The sequence below is a fragment of the Crinia signifera genome, chromosome 12, assembly GCF_055691185.1.
Source record: "Crinia signifera chromosome 12, ASM5569118v1, whole genome shotgun sequence".
In the NCBI taxonomy this organism is placed as follows: domain Eukaryota; kingdom Metazoa; phylum Chordata; class Amphibia; order Anura; family Myobatrachidae; genus Crinia; species Crinia signifera.
The window spans coordinates 67,367,641-67,382,618 of NC_139228.1; the positions used below are offsets into that span (position 1 = coordinate 67,367,641).

General features: G+C 47.9%; 1 protein-coding gene across 9 annotated transcripts in view; it reads left to right on the plus strand.

The window, feature by feature from the left end:
* Window positions 1-14,978, plus strand: part of GNG2 (G protein subunit gamma 2) — a 73,627-nt gene that overhangs the window by 20,206 nt on the left and 38,443 nt on the right. The window contains exons 1-2 of one of the 9 annotated variants that reach the window (XM_083167253.1): window positions 7,025-7,285; window positions 7,692-7,743. The exons of 3 other annotated variants lie outside the window; for them this stretch is intronic. The gene's annotated coding sequence lies outside the window, so the exon portion shown is untranslated. Of the gene's footprint in view, window positions 1-7,022; window positions 7,286-7,537; window positions 7,744-14,978 lie in introns of those variants that run through there. 5 more of the 9 variants (XM_083167248.1, XM_083167254.1, XM_083167249.1 and 2 more) reach the window with 5 other exon arrangements.

The following is a 14,978-nucleotide window of genomic DNA, read 5'->3' on the forward strand; positions in this document are numbered from 1 at the left end:
TGCTCTGATTGTAAAGAATTTTTTTCTTCTAGCTGAACAAAATCTTTGTTCTTCTAATCTATACTCATGTCCTAGCCTCTTTTCTAGTAGAAAAAAGGGTGTTTGACAGTTCCTTATATTGGCCCCTGATGTATTTGTACATGTTGAGCATGTCCCCCCTTACGCGTCTCTTTTCTAATGTAAATAGTCCCAAAATGCTTAATCTCTCCTCGTAGCTTAAGTTCTCCATTCCCCTAATAAGCTTTGTTGCTCGTCTCTAGATTTTTTCTAATTCAATGATGTCCTTTTTATAGTGCGGGGCCCAGAATTGTACACCGTATTCGAGGTGCGGTCTTACCAATGCTTTATACAGTGGCATGATTACCCTTGAGTCCCTAGTTTCCATGCCCCTTTTAATGCATGCTAAAATTTTGTTGGCCTTTTTTGTTGCTACATTGCATTGGGCACTACACCCCAGTTTACTGTCTATTTGGACTCCTAGATCCTTTTCTAGTGTTGACATACCCAATTCCTCTCCGCTAAGGTTATAACTAGCACACTGGTTGTGTCTCCCAAGGTGCATTACTTTACATTTATCCACGTTGAACTTCATCTTCCACTTTTTAGCCCATTCCTCTAGTTTTGCAAGATCCTTTCGAAGCGTGGTGACATCTTCTGATGTTTTAATAACTTTGCTTAGTTTTGTATAGTCTGCAAAGATGGATACATTGCTGAGTAACCCCATTCCAATATCGTTTATAAAAATGTTAAATAAAATGGGCCCTAAAACCGAACCCTGAGGCACTCCACTTAGTACTGGTATTGTGTCTGATACGGCACTATTCACCACCACTCTTTGTTCTCTATTACATAGCCAGTTCCCGACCCATCTGCAGATATTTTCACCCAATCCTAGGTCCTCCATTTTGTTTAACAACCTCTTGTGTGGGACAGTATCAAAGGCCTTAGCAAAATCTAGGAAAATCACATCTACAGCGTTTCCTTCATCAAGGTTTTTATTAACCTCCTCATAGAACCCTAGTAGATTAGTTTGGCATGAACGATTTTTCACGAACCCATGCTGAGAAGACAGTGATGGTCTAAATATTCCTGGATACTATCCCTTAAAAATCCTTCAAAGAGTTTACCCTCAATTGATGTTAAACTCACTGGTCTGTAATTAGCAGGATCCTCCTTTTTGCCTTTTTTGAATATCGGCACTACCTCTGCTATTCTCCATTCTTTTGGTACTTTACATGACGAAAGTGAATTGTTAAAGATATAATGTAGGGGGGTAGCTAGTTCCTCCCTTAATTCCATTAGTATCCTCTGATGAATTCCATCTGGCCCTGGTGATTTATTTGTTTTGATTTTGCTGAGCTTCAGTTTTATTTCCTTGGGCGTGATATCAACAATGAGATCTGGCTTATTTGTTGTAGATGTGTTTTCCACAGTCTGCTCTTCTTTAGTAAATACTGATGAGAAGAACTCATTTAACAGTTTTGCTTTTCCCTTATCTTCTGTAACACTTTTTCCACTGATATCAGTTAGTGGGTCTATGTTTTCCTTAATTATACGCTTACTATTTATGTATTTAAAAAACTTCTTGGGGTTGGTTTTGCTTTCAGTGGCTATGCGCTCTTCGTATAATTTTTTAGCTGCTTTGATTACCCCTTTTGTTTTGTTAGCTTCTTTTGTATTTGGTGAACGCTTCTTCATTTGAGTTATTTTTATAGAATTTAAATGCTCTTGTTTTATTGTTGATAGCTGACCTTACTTTTTTGTCCAACCATGGTGGCTTTTTTTTTATTGAATTTGCCCTTGTTTACTTTAGGAATGTATTTGGTAGTTAATGAATCAAGCACCTTTTTTAGAGTTTCCCACATTTCTTCTGCATTTTTTCCCTCCATGACCTTTTCCCACACTATTCCTTTTAGGGCTTCCCTGAATAATTCAAAGTTCGCTTTTCTGAAGTTTAGTATTTGTGCCGGCCCTTTTTGATGTAAACTCCTCACCACCACCTACAAGGCTCTTTCCTCCTCCATCGCTCCTTACCTCTCTTCACTGATCTCTATCCACACTCCCTCCCGTCCTCTTCGCTCCGCCGCCTGACCTCTCACCTAATCACCTCCTCCCACTCCCATGTCCAAGACTTCTCTCGCGCTGCCCCCCTGCACTGGAACAACCTCCATCAGGCTTTCTGATTCCCTTACCTCCTTCAAGCGCTCCCTCAAAACCCACTTCTTCCGACTAGCCTATCCCTCCTCCTCCTAACCTCTTTCGCTCCTCCTATCCTGCCTACCCTACCCCTCGGTCCGTTCCTACTTATCCTATTGTTTTTCGTTCATCCACCCACCTCCTTTTAGTCTGTTAACTCTTATGAGTAGGCAGGGCTGGTTCTACCATTAGGCAGCTTTAGGCAGCTGCCTGGGGCGCCACCAAGTCTGAGGCATACTTCCCTACTTTGCTGCCCCCTCCTTCTCTATTGTGGGTGGCAAAGGGATGCCTCCAGGGAAAGCAGGGGACTTGCCCACCTTGCCAAAGTGGGGCTGGGAGCACCACCCAATTTTTGGGGAGCCACCCTGCCATTCCAGAATGTTTTTGAAGTATGCCGTAAGGGGTTGGAAAGTGGGTATTGGTGGCAGTATGGGAGGGTGGGGTGCAGTAAGTTTTGCCTAGGGTGCTGTGAAGCCTTACACCAGCCCTGTGAGTAGCTCCCCCCTTCCTCACGCACTCACCCTACCTCTTTACCTCACCAGTGCTCCTGCCCTGTTCTTCCCTTCCTCTACTTCATCTTCAGTCTCCTCGACAATTTCGACACCTACTTCAGAACTGATGCTGATTTTAGTTCCGCCAGCTATACCCCTATTTATGCTGTATTTTATCAACACACCCTGTACGTTACCTTGTAATTTGTCTTTTGTTTGCTATGTACGGCGCTGCGGACACTTTGTGGTGCCTTATAAATAAACAATTTATGGCGTATTGTATAAGGGACATTATGGTGTGTGGCATATTGTGTAATTGGAATTAGTGTGTGACCTATTGTGTAAAGGGAATTACGGTGTGTGGCATATTGTGCAGTGAGCAATACAGTGTGTGGCATATTGTGCAGTGGGTATTATGATGTGTTGCTTCATGTGTAAGGGGCATTACAGTGTGTGGCATATTGTGCAATGGGCATTACGGTGTGTTGCTTTATGTGTAAGGTGCATTACGGTGTGTGGCATATTGTGCAGTTGGCATTATGGTGTGTTGCTTCATGTGTAAGGGGTATTATATTGTGTGGCGTATTCTATAAGGGACATTACGGTGTGGGGCATAATGTGTAAGGGGCATGAATCAGAAGTTTTGATGGTGGCTAATGTCTGGCCACACACCCTGCCACAAGACCACATCCCTTTTTGTGTGTCCACAGCACCTGTCTGGTAGATACGTGCAGCGGTCCCTTCTACTTACATGTGGGGAATATCTAATATTTGCACCTAAACCATACTTGCCTGAGTCAGTCAGCATCACGTGTGGGGGCCTGATGTAGACATCATCAAGCCCCGCCCCCAGCACTGGAAATCCCCACCGATTTGCGTGACCTCGCAGAGGGGTGGGGCTAAATGGCGCTATTTGCATATTTAGCCCCGTCCCCTCTGGCAAATAGCCGCGAATCACGGTAATTCAGCGGCCAGGCAGCTGCAGGGGAGATCCAGAGGGTGAGGCAGAATCCGGGACGATTGCCCACCTTTCCGGGGGGGGACCCGATTTCTGGGACCCTCCCTGCCAATCCGGGAGGGTAGGCAACCCTGACCTAAACACCCGAATACAGGTGTTTTTGGGGAATTAACTGCATATTGAATGAATAATGGACCCCTAAGACAATCAGGTGTGACCAGACAACTTGTCTTTTTAAAAACAAGGATCTATCAAAGTCTGATGTCTATGTCGGCATCTTGATCGTTGAGATGTTTCTGGTACTGGTCTTCTGACAGCAGCCTGGAGGATGGCATCAATATACGGAACGCTGACATCCTGAATGCTGATTGCATCCAAGTCTATGGGCTACTGTGAGCCATCATCTGGAAACGTGTGTCTGCACCCGGGGATAGCTGTACGGCGCAGTCTGCGCTGATGACCTGAACCAACTTCGAGCTCTTTGCCAGGACAGGCTCTTGGAACATAACACATATGTATCCTGCATAAGGATTGTGTGGGGCCAGGGATGGTCGCACGCACATGGAGCTCCCGGTTCCCACCCCCAGATCTCCCATCCCCTGCCCCCTGGAGAAGAGGAGAAATCCAGCTCCGCGTGGGGGAGAGGTGGCGGGTAACAGCAGGCGGCCACATCGGGCCCTCCCAGCTCTGGCATGCCCTGCTCCAGCTCAGTCAGCCCTCAATTGACCTCCCGGGAGGTGGCCATTTCTGGCCCTACACTGCAGCCGATCAGTTTCCCATGGAGGCCACAGCCCGGCTAAGCAGCATATCACCAGCAGGAGAGGCCCATCCACAGCCGCCGTATTCAGAGTGCTGCGGCCACCGGGCTCCTCTCCTTGCACACAATGAGCGGGAACACAGACACTTTTGGTGGGGCCCCCTGGTGGAGAGATCCAGCACCACGCAGGGGAGAGGAGGACGTTGAGAGTAGACAGGGGACGGAGATGACAACGGAGGGAAGCAGACGGCCCCCGGCCTGAGACAGGCGGCCTGGAGGACACCCCTGGTGCTGCAGCGGCACAGCAGGATCCTCTGGCCGCAGGTGCACACTACGTGCCCTGTTGCAGGCTCCAACAACTCCATCTCTTGGCCCCCAGCCTTTTCTGACTATCGCCCCCCCACCCCTGCATGCTGGCTGTCTTCTCCCCTCAGCTGATGGCTGCCTAGGCGCTGTGCAGCTCGGTGGGTATATGTTCCCTGTGTGATAACTGTACTGTCTCTGCTTGTATTGTTACCTGCCTGGCTGTTGCGGTGACCATTGGTGCCGCTGATGGCTGCCTAGGTACTGTGAGCTTGGCAGGTATATGTTCCCTGTATGATAACTGTACTGTCTCGGTTAACAGTTGCCTGCCTGACTGTTGCGGTGACCCGTGGTGCCTCTGATGGCTGCCTAGGCGCTGTGCAGCTCGGCGGGTATGTGTTCCCTATGTGATAACTGTACTGTCTCTGCTTGTATTGTTGCCTGCCTGGCTGTTGCGGCGACCATTGGTGCTGCTGATGGCCACCTAGGTGTTGTGCTGCTCAGCGAGTATGTATTTCCTGTGTGATAACTGTACTGTGCTGCTATACTGTTACCTACCGGGCAAGTGCAAGGACCAGTAGCGCTCCTAATAGCTGCCTAGGCACTGTGCTGCCCAGCAAAAATATGTTCCCTGCCTCTATAATACCCAGGATTAGCGTATACCGGTACTTGTTATGTATGTCTGTACTGTCACTGTTACCTACTGGCTGTTGCACAGCAATCCAAACCAAATTCCTAGTTTACGCAAGTATACCTGGCCAATAAAGCTGATTCTGATAATATTGGGGCATATGTACTAATCATTGGATAGTGATAAAGCGAAGCTCCAGCCAATCAGCTCCTGTTATTTTTCAAATGCAGAGGGGAGCATGTAGCTTCCCCTGCTGACAACGAGCATGTAACCCCCCTGGAAATGAGCATGTAATCTCACATGCCAATAAGCGTGTAACTCCTGGCAAGGAGCATGGAACCCCATGCAACAAACATGTCACCCTGGCAACACGCATGTAATGAGTATGCCGGTAAGCTGAACTTATGTGTCATAATATGCAATAGGCATTACGTTGTTTGGTATAATCTGTAATTGGGATTACGGTGTGTGGTATAATATGTAATAAGCATTACGGTGTGTGGCATAATGTGTAATGGGTATTACGGTGTGTGGCATAATGTTTAATGGCATTGCGTGTGTGGTATAATGTGTAATGGGCATTACTGTGTGTGGCATCATTTGTAATGGGAATTACGTTGTAAATTTTTGACCGACGCCTGCAGCGCGCACTGTTCCTCATTTTGGTGTGCGTGTGTTTATGTATGTGGGGGGAGCACCAATTCCTTTTCTGACGCAGTGCAAAATGTCTGTTTACGGCACTGCCGCCTTCATTATGTATATGTGGCGCTACTTCTGCAGGCATTATACACCCTTTTTTTCCAGCATGTGCCTTTGCCATGCACTGTCTTTGTATAGTATGGGAGGGTGCAAATTTATAGTTTTCAGGAATGCGCCAAACACCCTAGAACCAGCCCTTAGCTGCTGCCCCCCCCCCCCCCCCAATTCTGACAGCAGCCCCTATAGAAGCTATGGGGTCTGCTGTCAGTGCTATACTTACCAAGCTCTGGAGTGCGAAGCTGAATATGGTGTTACACACTGTAGCCTATCAGACACCTGTAGAGGGTTCCGACCTAGCACTCTGGGGTTGCAACAAATGAGCAAGAAGGTCGCTGGTGTGATCACTCCGAGCACCTGCTACCATTGCTTGTGGTATTTCATACAGCCCGGGGGTAAATAGGGGTGATTGTAGTCTATTCGCAATACTGCGAGTTTGGCCCCATCCCGGTGCTTTTGGGTCTGCGCATGTGACTTGCATAGTCACCGGGCCGTTCACAAACATCAGGGTGGGCCGGGGATAGACGGCGGTGGGGACGGCCGCTGGGTGTTCCCAAGGGGACGCGAGCGGGACGATGTCTGCTGGGGGGGGGGGAATCAGCCGCTGACTTTTATTTGCATAACCAGGAGAAATCATTCAATTTTTAGCGACCATCAAATGATTTGTCCTGCAGCTGAGGAATGCGAGGGGATGTTTTTTCGTTACCCATCCCCTCGCATGGTAACAAACTAGAATCAGGCCCGTCATTTCTTATTGCCTTGAGTCTACAACCTGATCATTGACCCATACACCCCCAAACGAGGTGCTTATATAATCCAATCACCGTCCTCTTCATAGACCAGAAGATGGAGAACGTATTTGTCAGCGAAGGCGTTAAATCTGGGAGTTAAACCCTATAATCACCTTTGTTCTGCGGCTGGCATAAAATGGGCTGTTTCTTCCGCCAGGACAATAGCTTGCCTGATGCCAGAGAGCCATTGTACTGCCAGGGTTTAATCACTGAAAGCAGCTTCTAATCTAGGGACTGAAAAAAAACCAAAGTCCCATTTCCCAGCAGATGATGCAGGCTGCTCCTTAATCATACATGTGTTCCAGGCAGGGAACAGCCAGAGCACTTAGCAGATGGCACTTTGAGGGGAGAAACCGCGGGCGTGACAATCCCCATTCACCATCGCTCTAGTGCCCTGAGGAGGTAAGTAGCCCACGGCCTCTGCCCTGCAATAGATTGCAAGCTCCACTGGGGCAGGGACTGATGCGAATGACTGAAATACTCTCTGTAAATCGCAGCGGAATATGTGTGCGCTATATAAATGGGTCTTAACCGTAAACAGCCTATGCCCACATCCGGAGTCCAGGGGCTAGTGCCAGTTTAGGATGGCAGTAACAAGTGTGGGGGGGGGGGGGCTCTGAGACCCCCTTCTCCCCCCCTCAATCTGACATGCAGCAAGAGGCAGACAGATGTTAGAGAAGCCAGTAGCCCATTTTCAGCCTGGAGGAAGTGGGTGATCTTTAATTTCCTGACTGCTGTGTAAAGAGATGGGTGGAGATTTCTCTATCTGGGCTTCTCCTCATACAGCTACTGTGGTTGCTTCCTACAGACAGCCAGGGCTGGATCATCAGACCTAGAGAGCACACAGGCAGCACATCAAGGTAGGAACCTCCAAATGCATGGTCTCTCCATAATATAACACATAAGGATGCATTGTATCACAGTTGCACCATGTTTCAAAAGGATGTTTACAGATTCATTTGTAAATATATGTTTTTCCAGCCTCATTGATTTGCACCTAAAAGGGGGAGGTGGGAGACCTGCAGGGGCAGTTATTCATTCTTGCACAGTTATATGTCCTCTCTGTGGTGGATTGACCCATACTGTTTAATAATAATCCCACATCAATGGACATGTTGTTAGAACTGAACTCTGGACATGTTTTGCTTGCCTGCTGTACTGTACATGCCATTCTCCATCACACACCCCACCGTCGTGTTACTCCCCCCTTTATTGAGTAGGGCAATTGTTTCATGGATTGGTTTAATATTTAATAACAGAATAAAAGACCTTATTTGCACTGACCTATCCATATAGAATTTACAGATGTTGGTACAGACAGAGTGTAGCATTGTTCACAGATTGGGGAGAGGGCAAGGCAAAGGGGGTGGGGGGGGGGGGCTACTGATGTAGCTACAATCACTGTGTTCTTTATAGATTCTGTTTTCTTTTTTCCTAATTCCATGTTATTCCTATATACAATGTACCCTCTGTAAGGGCGGCTGGGCTAACGGGCAATTTGTAGGTTGCCATGGAGAGAAAGATCATTTAAATCACCCAGAAAATGCATTATAGTGGGAAGCATGTTGATTTTTTTATTAAATCAATCAAAATATATATCTTTCTGTGTGTGTGTGTATATGTATATGTATGTATGTATGTATGTATGTATGTGTGTGTGTGTGTGTGTATATATATATATATATATATAGTGTGTATATACACACACACACACACACACACACACACACACATCTGCATTAACAGCTGCAATTAGCATTTACACCAAGCAGCTTGCAAGCATTAATGATTTGTCTGTGCAAACCTGCATCCTGTGAATGTTGCCCCTTACACAGTATCATCTGTAAGCTATTTCGGTTCCGTAGCCATGGTAACGCTGTGATGTCTCGTTGCATTTTAATGTATTATCGCAATAAGACCCGCCCCCTGAATCACATACAGTCACACACATCTCTGTTCCACCACCTAATCCAAACGTTCCGTTTCTGAATGCCACACTCTGTAGGTGTGTAACTCTCGCACTCAGACCTTTGGCAGTGAAAGTGTTAATCTTTGAGACGAGAAGGTGAGACTTGTGAGCTTGCAATTCTGCTTTCTTGACGTCACCATCTGCTGCTCTCCCAGATAGCCTGTGGATGTATGAACGTTATTTACATAAATTAGCATTTTAAGTAGTAGAATTAAAAAAAAAAAACTTTGAATGAGCTGAATTTAGGGGGGTTTGCGCTGGGTATGGAAGCCGGCTTCATAAACCGGATACAGTACATGGCGGCGAACAAAATCTGTGTTTCCGTGAAGGTTACCGCTGCCGGTTGCTGGGAATTGTGATCCGTCTCATTCATAAAGTGTAATAATCCCACGGGGCAGACTTCACGCCCTATAATGCACTTATTCGCCATTGCATTAAAACCGGGCTCCGCTGGATTTGATCATAGATGTGTTATATTGGCCAGATGACCATTAAATATCATTCCCCGCAGAGAATCCTCTTTGCAACCATCTGGCTTTTGTATAGAATTCAATTATTCAATTATAGCTTCTGTATAGGGGAGGAGCCGCGTCCGATATTCCCCCAAAACCCAAATGCCAGCTGTGTCCTTTCTGCGCTCATCCGTCATGTCGATGACAATTAAGGCCAGTATTAGATGGGAAGTCACAGCTCCGTTGTGTGTTGCTGAGGTCTTGTCTTACGAGCCACAGCTTTGTTATTTAAATGATTAAACTTCAGGCGGTGCTGTCCCTGGGTAGAACAGTGTTTTGTGCGGCGTTAATTAAAAATGAAGGGCCTTATTCAGGTTGGCTCAGTAAGCAGCGCACAGTCGCTGCTTACTGAGCGGTAAACCCCCCCCCCTCCCCCCGCCGCTCAGCGAATATACGCTCAGCTATGCAAATGGATGTGCACCCTCACACATCCATTTGCATGCGAGTGTACAAGAGAAAAATCATTCGATGGTCGGTGGTTTGCTACATGAATGTCCGAGGACGGGTTGGGCGCCGCCCTTGCAGGCTTCGACATGACTGCATTTCTATGGGGATGCCCAGCGGTTTTCTGGGCGCACCCACCGTTTTTTGTTCGAACGCCCAGGAAGCGCTGGGCATCCCCATGTGACTGTCCCCTGTCCGCCTTCTTTCCACCGCCCTCTGTGCGAACCCCTCGGCGACTGGAAAAGTCGCCGAAGGCCAGTTCCCCCGGTGGCCCTGCACATGCATTTATTCACATATAAGCATGCGTAGAGCAGCACCATCGGTCCGAGAACCGATTTGGCTCTTTACGCCATTTCGCCATCTTATTGTCATCCAAGGTGTAAAAGATTAACTTCCCTTTTTTGACCTTCCCTTTTTTGACCTTTCCTTCCGATTTTACCAGAACTACAATATGTGACACGAGTCCAAATGTGCTATTTTATTATTTTCAGTGATTTTTTTCCAGTATGATTTTATTACATCGGGGTAATGGGGTTTTGTGCAATTCATTCTTACTAGACCAGGCCCAAAAAGAGATGGGTGTGGATCACCACTATTGATCGATGGGTAAAAGGTTGACACCTCAAAAACGTCGACTTGCATTAGCTTGACGCGGTCAACGTAAGTTTTTAATTTAAGCTTGATTTTATCATACAATTAATGATAATATTCACGTTTTTGTTTGACACAGAAAATAGATCTATAAGGTAATTAGGGAAAATAAAATATTTACTTAAGAATAACTAGTACAGTAAATACCCTTCCTTTTCCTCAAAAAGCCCCCTAATTATAAGGGGCATGGTCTAATTATAAAGTGTGAACTAGCAGGAACCTCACTTTTGCAACCCGCCTGACCAGACATTGGTTGTACATTATGTCACACACCGTAATGCCCATTACACATTATGCCGCACACCGTAATGCCCATTACACATTAATCCACACACCATTATGACCATTGCACATTATGCCACAGACCATAATGTCTATTACACAGACCATAATGCCCGCAGTACTCCTACTTACATATGATGCCCCAGCAGTGCCCCTCACACAATGCCCCAGCAGTGCCCCACTCACAATGCCCCAGCAGTGCCCCACACACAATGCCCCCAGTAATGCTATTTAAAAAAGAAAAATGGCCTTAAAAGTGTCTCATTATGCTCCCACCCCACTTTGCCTTCAATACATATTATGCTGTTCTGCGCTACTCACCCGCTTGATCCATCAGGACAGGGGCAGCCAGAAGATAAAGGGGGACACACCCAAGTTGGACCACTGTTCTCCTCCTGCAGCTTCGCCAGTCCCTTGCTCCCGCCAGCAGTACCTCCTTATCCTGCAGCTTTGCCCGGTCACCTGCTCCCACCAGCCATGCCTCCTCCTGCAGCTTTGCCGGGTCCCCTGCTCCCCCCAGCCGTACCTCCTCATCCTGCAGCTTTGCTGGGTAACCTGCTCCCACCAGCCATGCCTCCTGCAGCTTTGCAGGGTCCCCTGCTCCCGCTAGCTGCGCCTCCTCCTCCCGCAGCTTCGCCGGGTCCCCTGCTCCCACCAGTTGTACCTCCTCATCCTGCAGCTTTGCTGGGTCACCTGCTCCCACCAGCCACACCTCCTCCTGCAGCTTCGCCGGGTCTCCTGCTCCTGCCAGCCACGCTTCCTGCAGCTTCGCCGGGATCCTTGCTCCTGCCAGCCGAGCCTCCTCCTTCCCACAGCTTCGCCGGGCCCCCTGCTCCCGCCAGCAGCACCTCCTCCTCCCTCAGCCTTGCTGGATCCACTCCTCTGCCCTGCCTGCAGCCAATGAAAATCGGGTAGGAGGGACTCCCATTATGCTGCCTCCCTCTGCATCGTTTTCTTTAACTTTAAAAATAAACCTGTGCATGGCGGGCAGAGGGCCACGGGTTAAAGACCCCTGTACTAGACCATTGTCATATCACTACACACCTGCGTCATTCATGTCTGATTGTGACTTTATTCGCATGTACTGTTACACGGAGTAATCAGATTATAACTGCAATAGGCAGGAGATTATGGTGTGGCTGAGGGACGTCTTATATTGTAGCGACTGCCAATAGATGATGGTAGACACGCCCGATTGGTGCTGTTAGGCACACACAATGGGCGGTGTTAGACATGCCCAATAGGTGGTGCTACGCACACCCCATTGACATTGCACCCCCCTAATAAAATGTGCTGCCCACGCCTATGCCTACTAGAGTTATATTTACTAACATGGGAGTTCTATTGAAGATGGGGTGTTGCTCGTAGCAACCAATCAGATTATATCTTATTTTATTCTCGCTTTGAATCTGTATATGTATGTGTGTATATATATATATATATATATATATATATATATATATATATATATATATATATATATATATATATATATATATATATATATATATATATATATATATTTTCTACTCCCTCACCTCTGAGGTGAAGTACTGCCAGTGGCCACTAGAGGCAACTCCACAGACCAAATCACTCCTAACAGAGAGTGAAAGCAAAATGATCTGTTTCAAACTTGCTGCATATGGAGAGAGCTGGCTGCGAAGGCAGATATTGCAGGTAGGAGCAGATAGGGATTTTGCTGAGCAATGCTAGATCGCTCAGCACACATCGCTGCACAGCAATGTGTCAGCACTGTGTGCAGAGCAATCAGTCAGGGCCAGTGTTCTCCGGTGGTCCTGAGCAGTGATCAAACGAGATGTATCCAGCATGCTGGATCTTACTTGCCAAGCGATTGCGACGCGCGGGGCTGCTCATCAATATCGCTATGGCCCCTACACATGGAGCGATGTAGGGGCATTTTCTAAGCGATCTAGTCAAATTAAGACAGATTGCTTAGAACACAGGATCTCAAAGTCGGTCCTCAGCATGGTTTGCAGGTCTCCTCACAGAATCGAGTGAAATTATTAGCAGTGCAGGCCGGAGGCGTGTGGTGTCAGTGTCCAATGTCGCTCATGTCCAGCGTTTCATGGGCATCACCATACAAACACTGTGTGTCCCCATGGGAATGTGGCCGGGCACGGATGGCTGACATCACATGCTGTCAGCCCTGTCCTCGTCCCGGCACACGCAAATAAAAGTCAGTTTCCCCTGACGTATATTTGCTAGCCCACCATTGTTGACCATTGAATGACTTTGCAAGCTCTCGCAGACCTAAGACACCTCTCTGATGTCTTAGATCTGTGGCGGGAAGTGGGGCAGGCTGCTGTCGCGTGCAGCTGTGTGCATCCCGACCACATTAGCATGGGAACCTCCAGCGGTTTCATGGGGGCGCCCCATTATCGGGGTTTTTACCGCATTTTGATATGCAGCAAAACCCACACGGCGGGATTTCGCTGCGGGGGTAATCGCCAGCAAAATCTGGCGATACCCCCTAGAAGCCTATGGGCTTCTTAACGCGACCCACGCCGCCCCGCACCAACTACCGCCGTCTCGCGCCGACCCCCTCACCGCTGTGCTGCCCGGACCTGTGACCTTCTCCTCCTGCACTGAAAATCATCATCCGGGTGCAGGGAGGAGGAGAGCCCGCCCCCCCCCCCCCCCCCTGCAGCAGCAAATTAGCCAGGTAAGGGAGGGAGGGGGAGCCACCTGGACCCGCCACGCATCGCCGGCTCACCGCAAAAGACAGCACTTAACGCAAGAGCTGTCTTTTGCCATAATTATTGCATATTTTAGAGCATATGCGATAATTATGTTAGCGGTAGCCGGCAATGTGCGGCGGTAAGGGGGCGCGGATGTTAGAGCATCCCCCCCCCCCCTGGGTGTTTTGGCATTCCCATGAGTGCAGCCCCTCACCGCCGCGCCCCACCCACACTCCTAGGTGCGAATAGGTCGGCGAATAAGCAATTTGCCGCGCCCGCTCACACAAAGCAGCTGCACATGCGCATAAAAGTTTATGTGCAGTTGCTAAACATCGGTCCCCTGTGTGAAAGCAGCGACCAGAATGACCTCCAAAGCCTGCATCGCTGTTAATTCTGTCTAAGCCGCTGGACAGAGAAAGCATTTAGGAAATGTGTGCAGATTTATATGGTTCGCTTGTCTGCTGCTGAACAATTACAAGGTTGGGAATAGGGCCCCAGAGCGGGGCGGACTAATAATTATTCCTGCTAAAGATTTTATTTATTCCACCAACAGCAATAGCACCTGTTAGGCGACCGGCCAACTACCGGGTTTGGCACATCCGGTTGCCTGCCCGTTTACTGTGCGGTTACCTCGCGATAAATCTTTTTGCTAGCGAAGAATTTCAAATGAGTTAGGAAACAAGAAGCGCATTCTGGGTTCCCTGAGAGCAGCGGCAGCAGCATTTCCTCCAGCAGCAGCGGATCTGCAAACTAAGAAAATATATCATTTCTGGTGTCATACTGGGTAGCTGTATACAAATGGAAAGATACCTGTAGAGATTCGCTCGTTACTATAGGAACCAAGGACCACCATGCACCGGCTGGAAAACCCTGCTCGAAAATGATATTTCTAAGAACATGAAATTGTGTGTTTCACGTCTTTAATTTGGTGATACATATTGTTTAAGATATAAGCAGGAAAGTACATTCTGTCCAAAAGACTTTGCTTCTGGATAGTCTGCGGGGAGGGACTTGCTCTGATCCCTCTCCTCATTAAGGTTACGCTCTGCATATTGGGGCTTTCCCTCCAGGTACAAGGTGTCCTGGGACCCTGCCGATGTGTCTGCTTTGGACAGACAGGATCACCTGAGATTTACTTGGCAGCTTTTTCTCTGGCAAAGTTCCGCCTGCTGCTGTGCACACGGGGACAGCGAGAGACTGATAAACAACCTTAACATTAAATATCTATCTCGGGGCATTAATGGGTACTTGTGTATTATAGCGGCGCCCCCCGATGTTGGTCGTACGATGTTTTTATCGCATGCCATACAACCGATGGCATGCCATACAACGCGATTTTACACCAGTATTCGATTAAAAATTGTACAAGCACCCTAATGGGGGCTTACAATGTAAAATGCACCCCCACGCCACCCCCCACTATAAACGTGAACCCGAAGCGTGGCGAGCGCAGTGAGGGGCGGTGGTACGCGTCCTACGACCTTTTCATAAGTCCACGTCGGCATGGAGTTGATTTTATATAGTGTGGCGAGCACAAC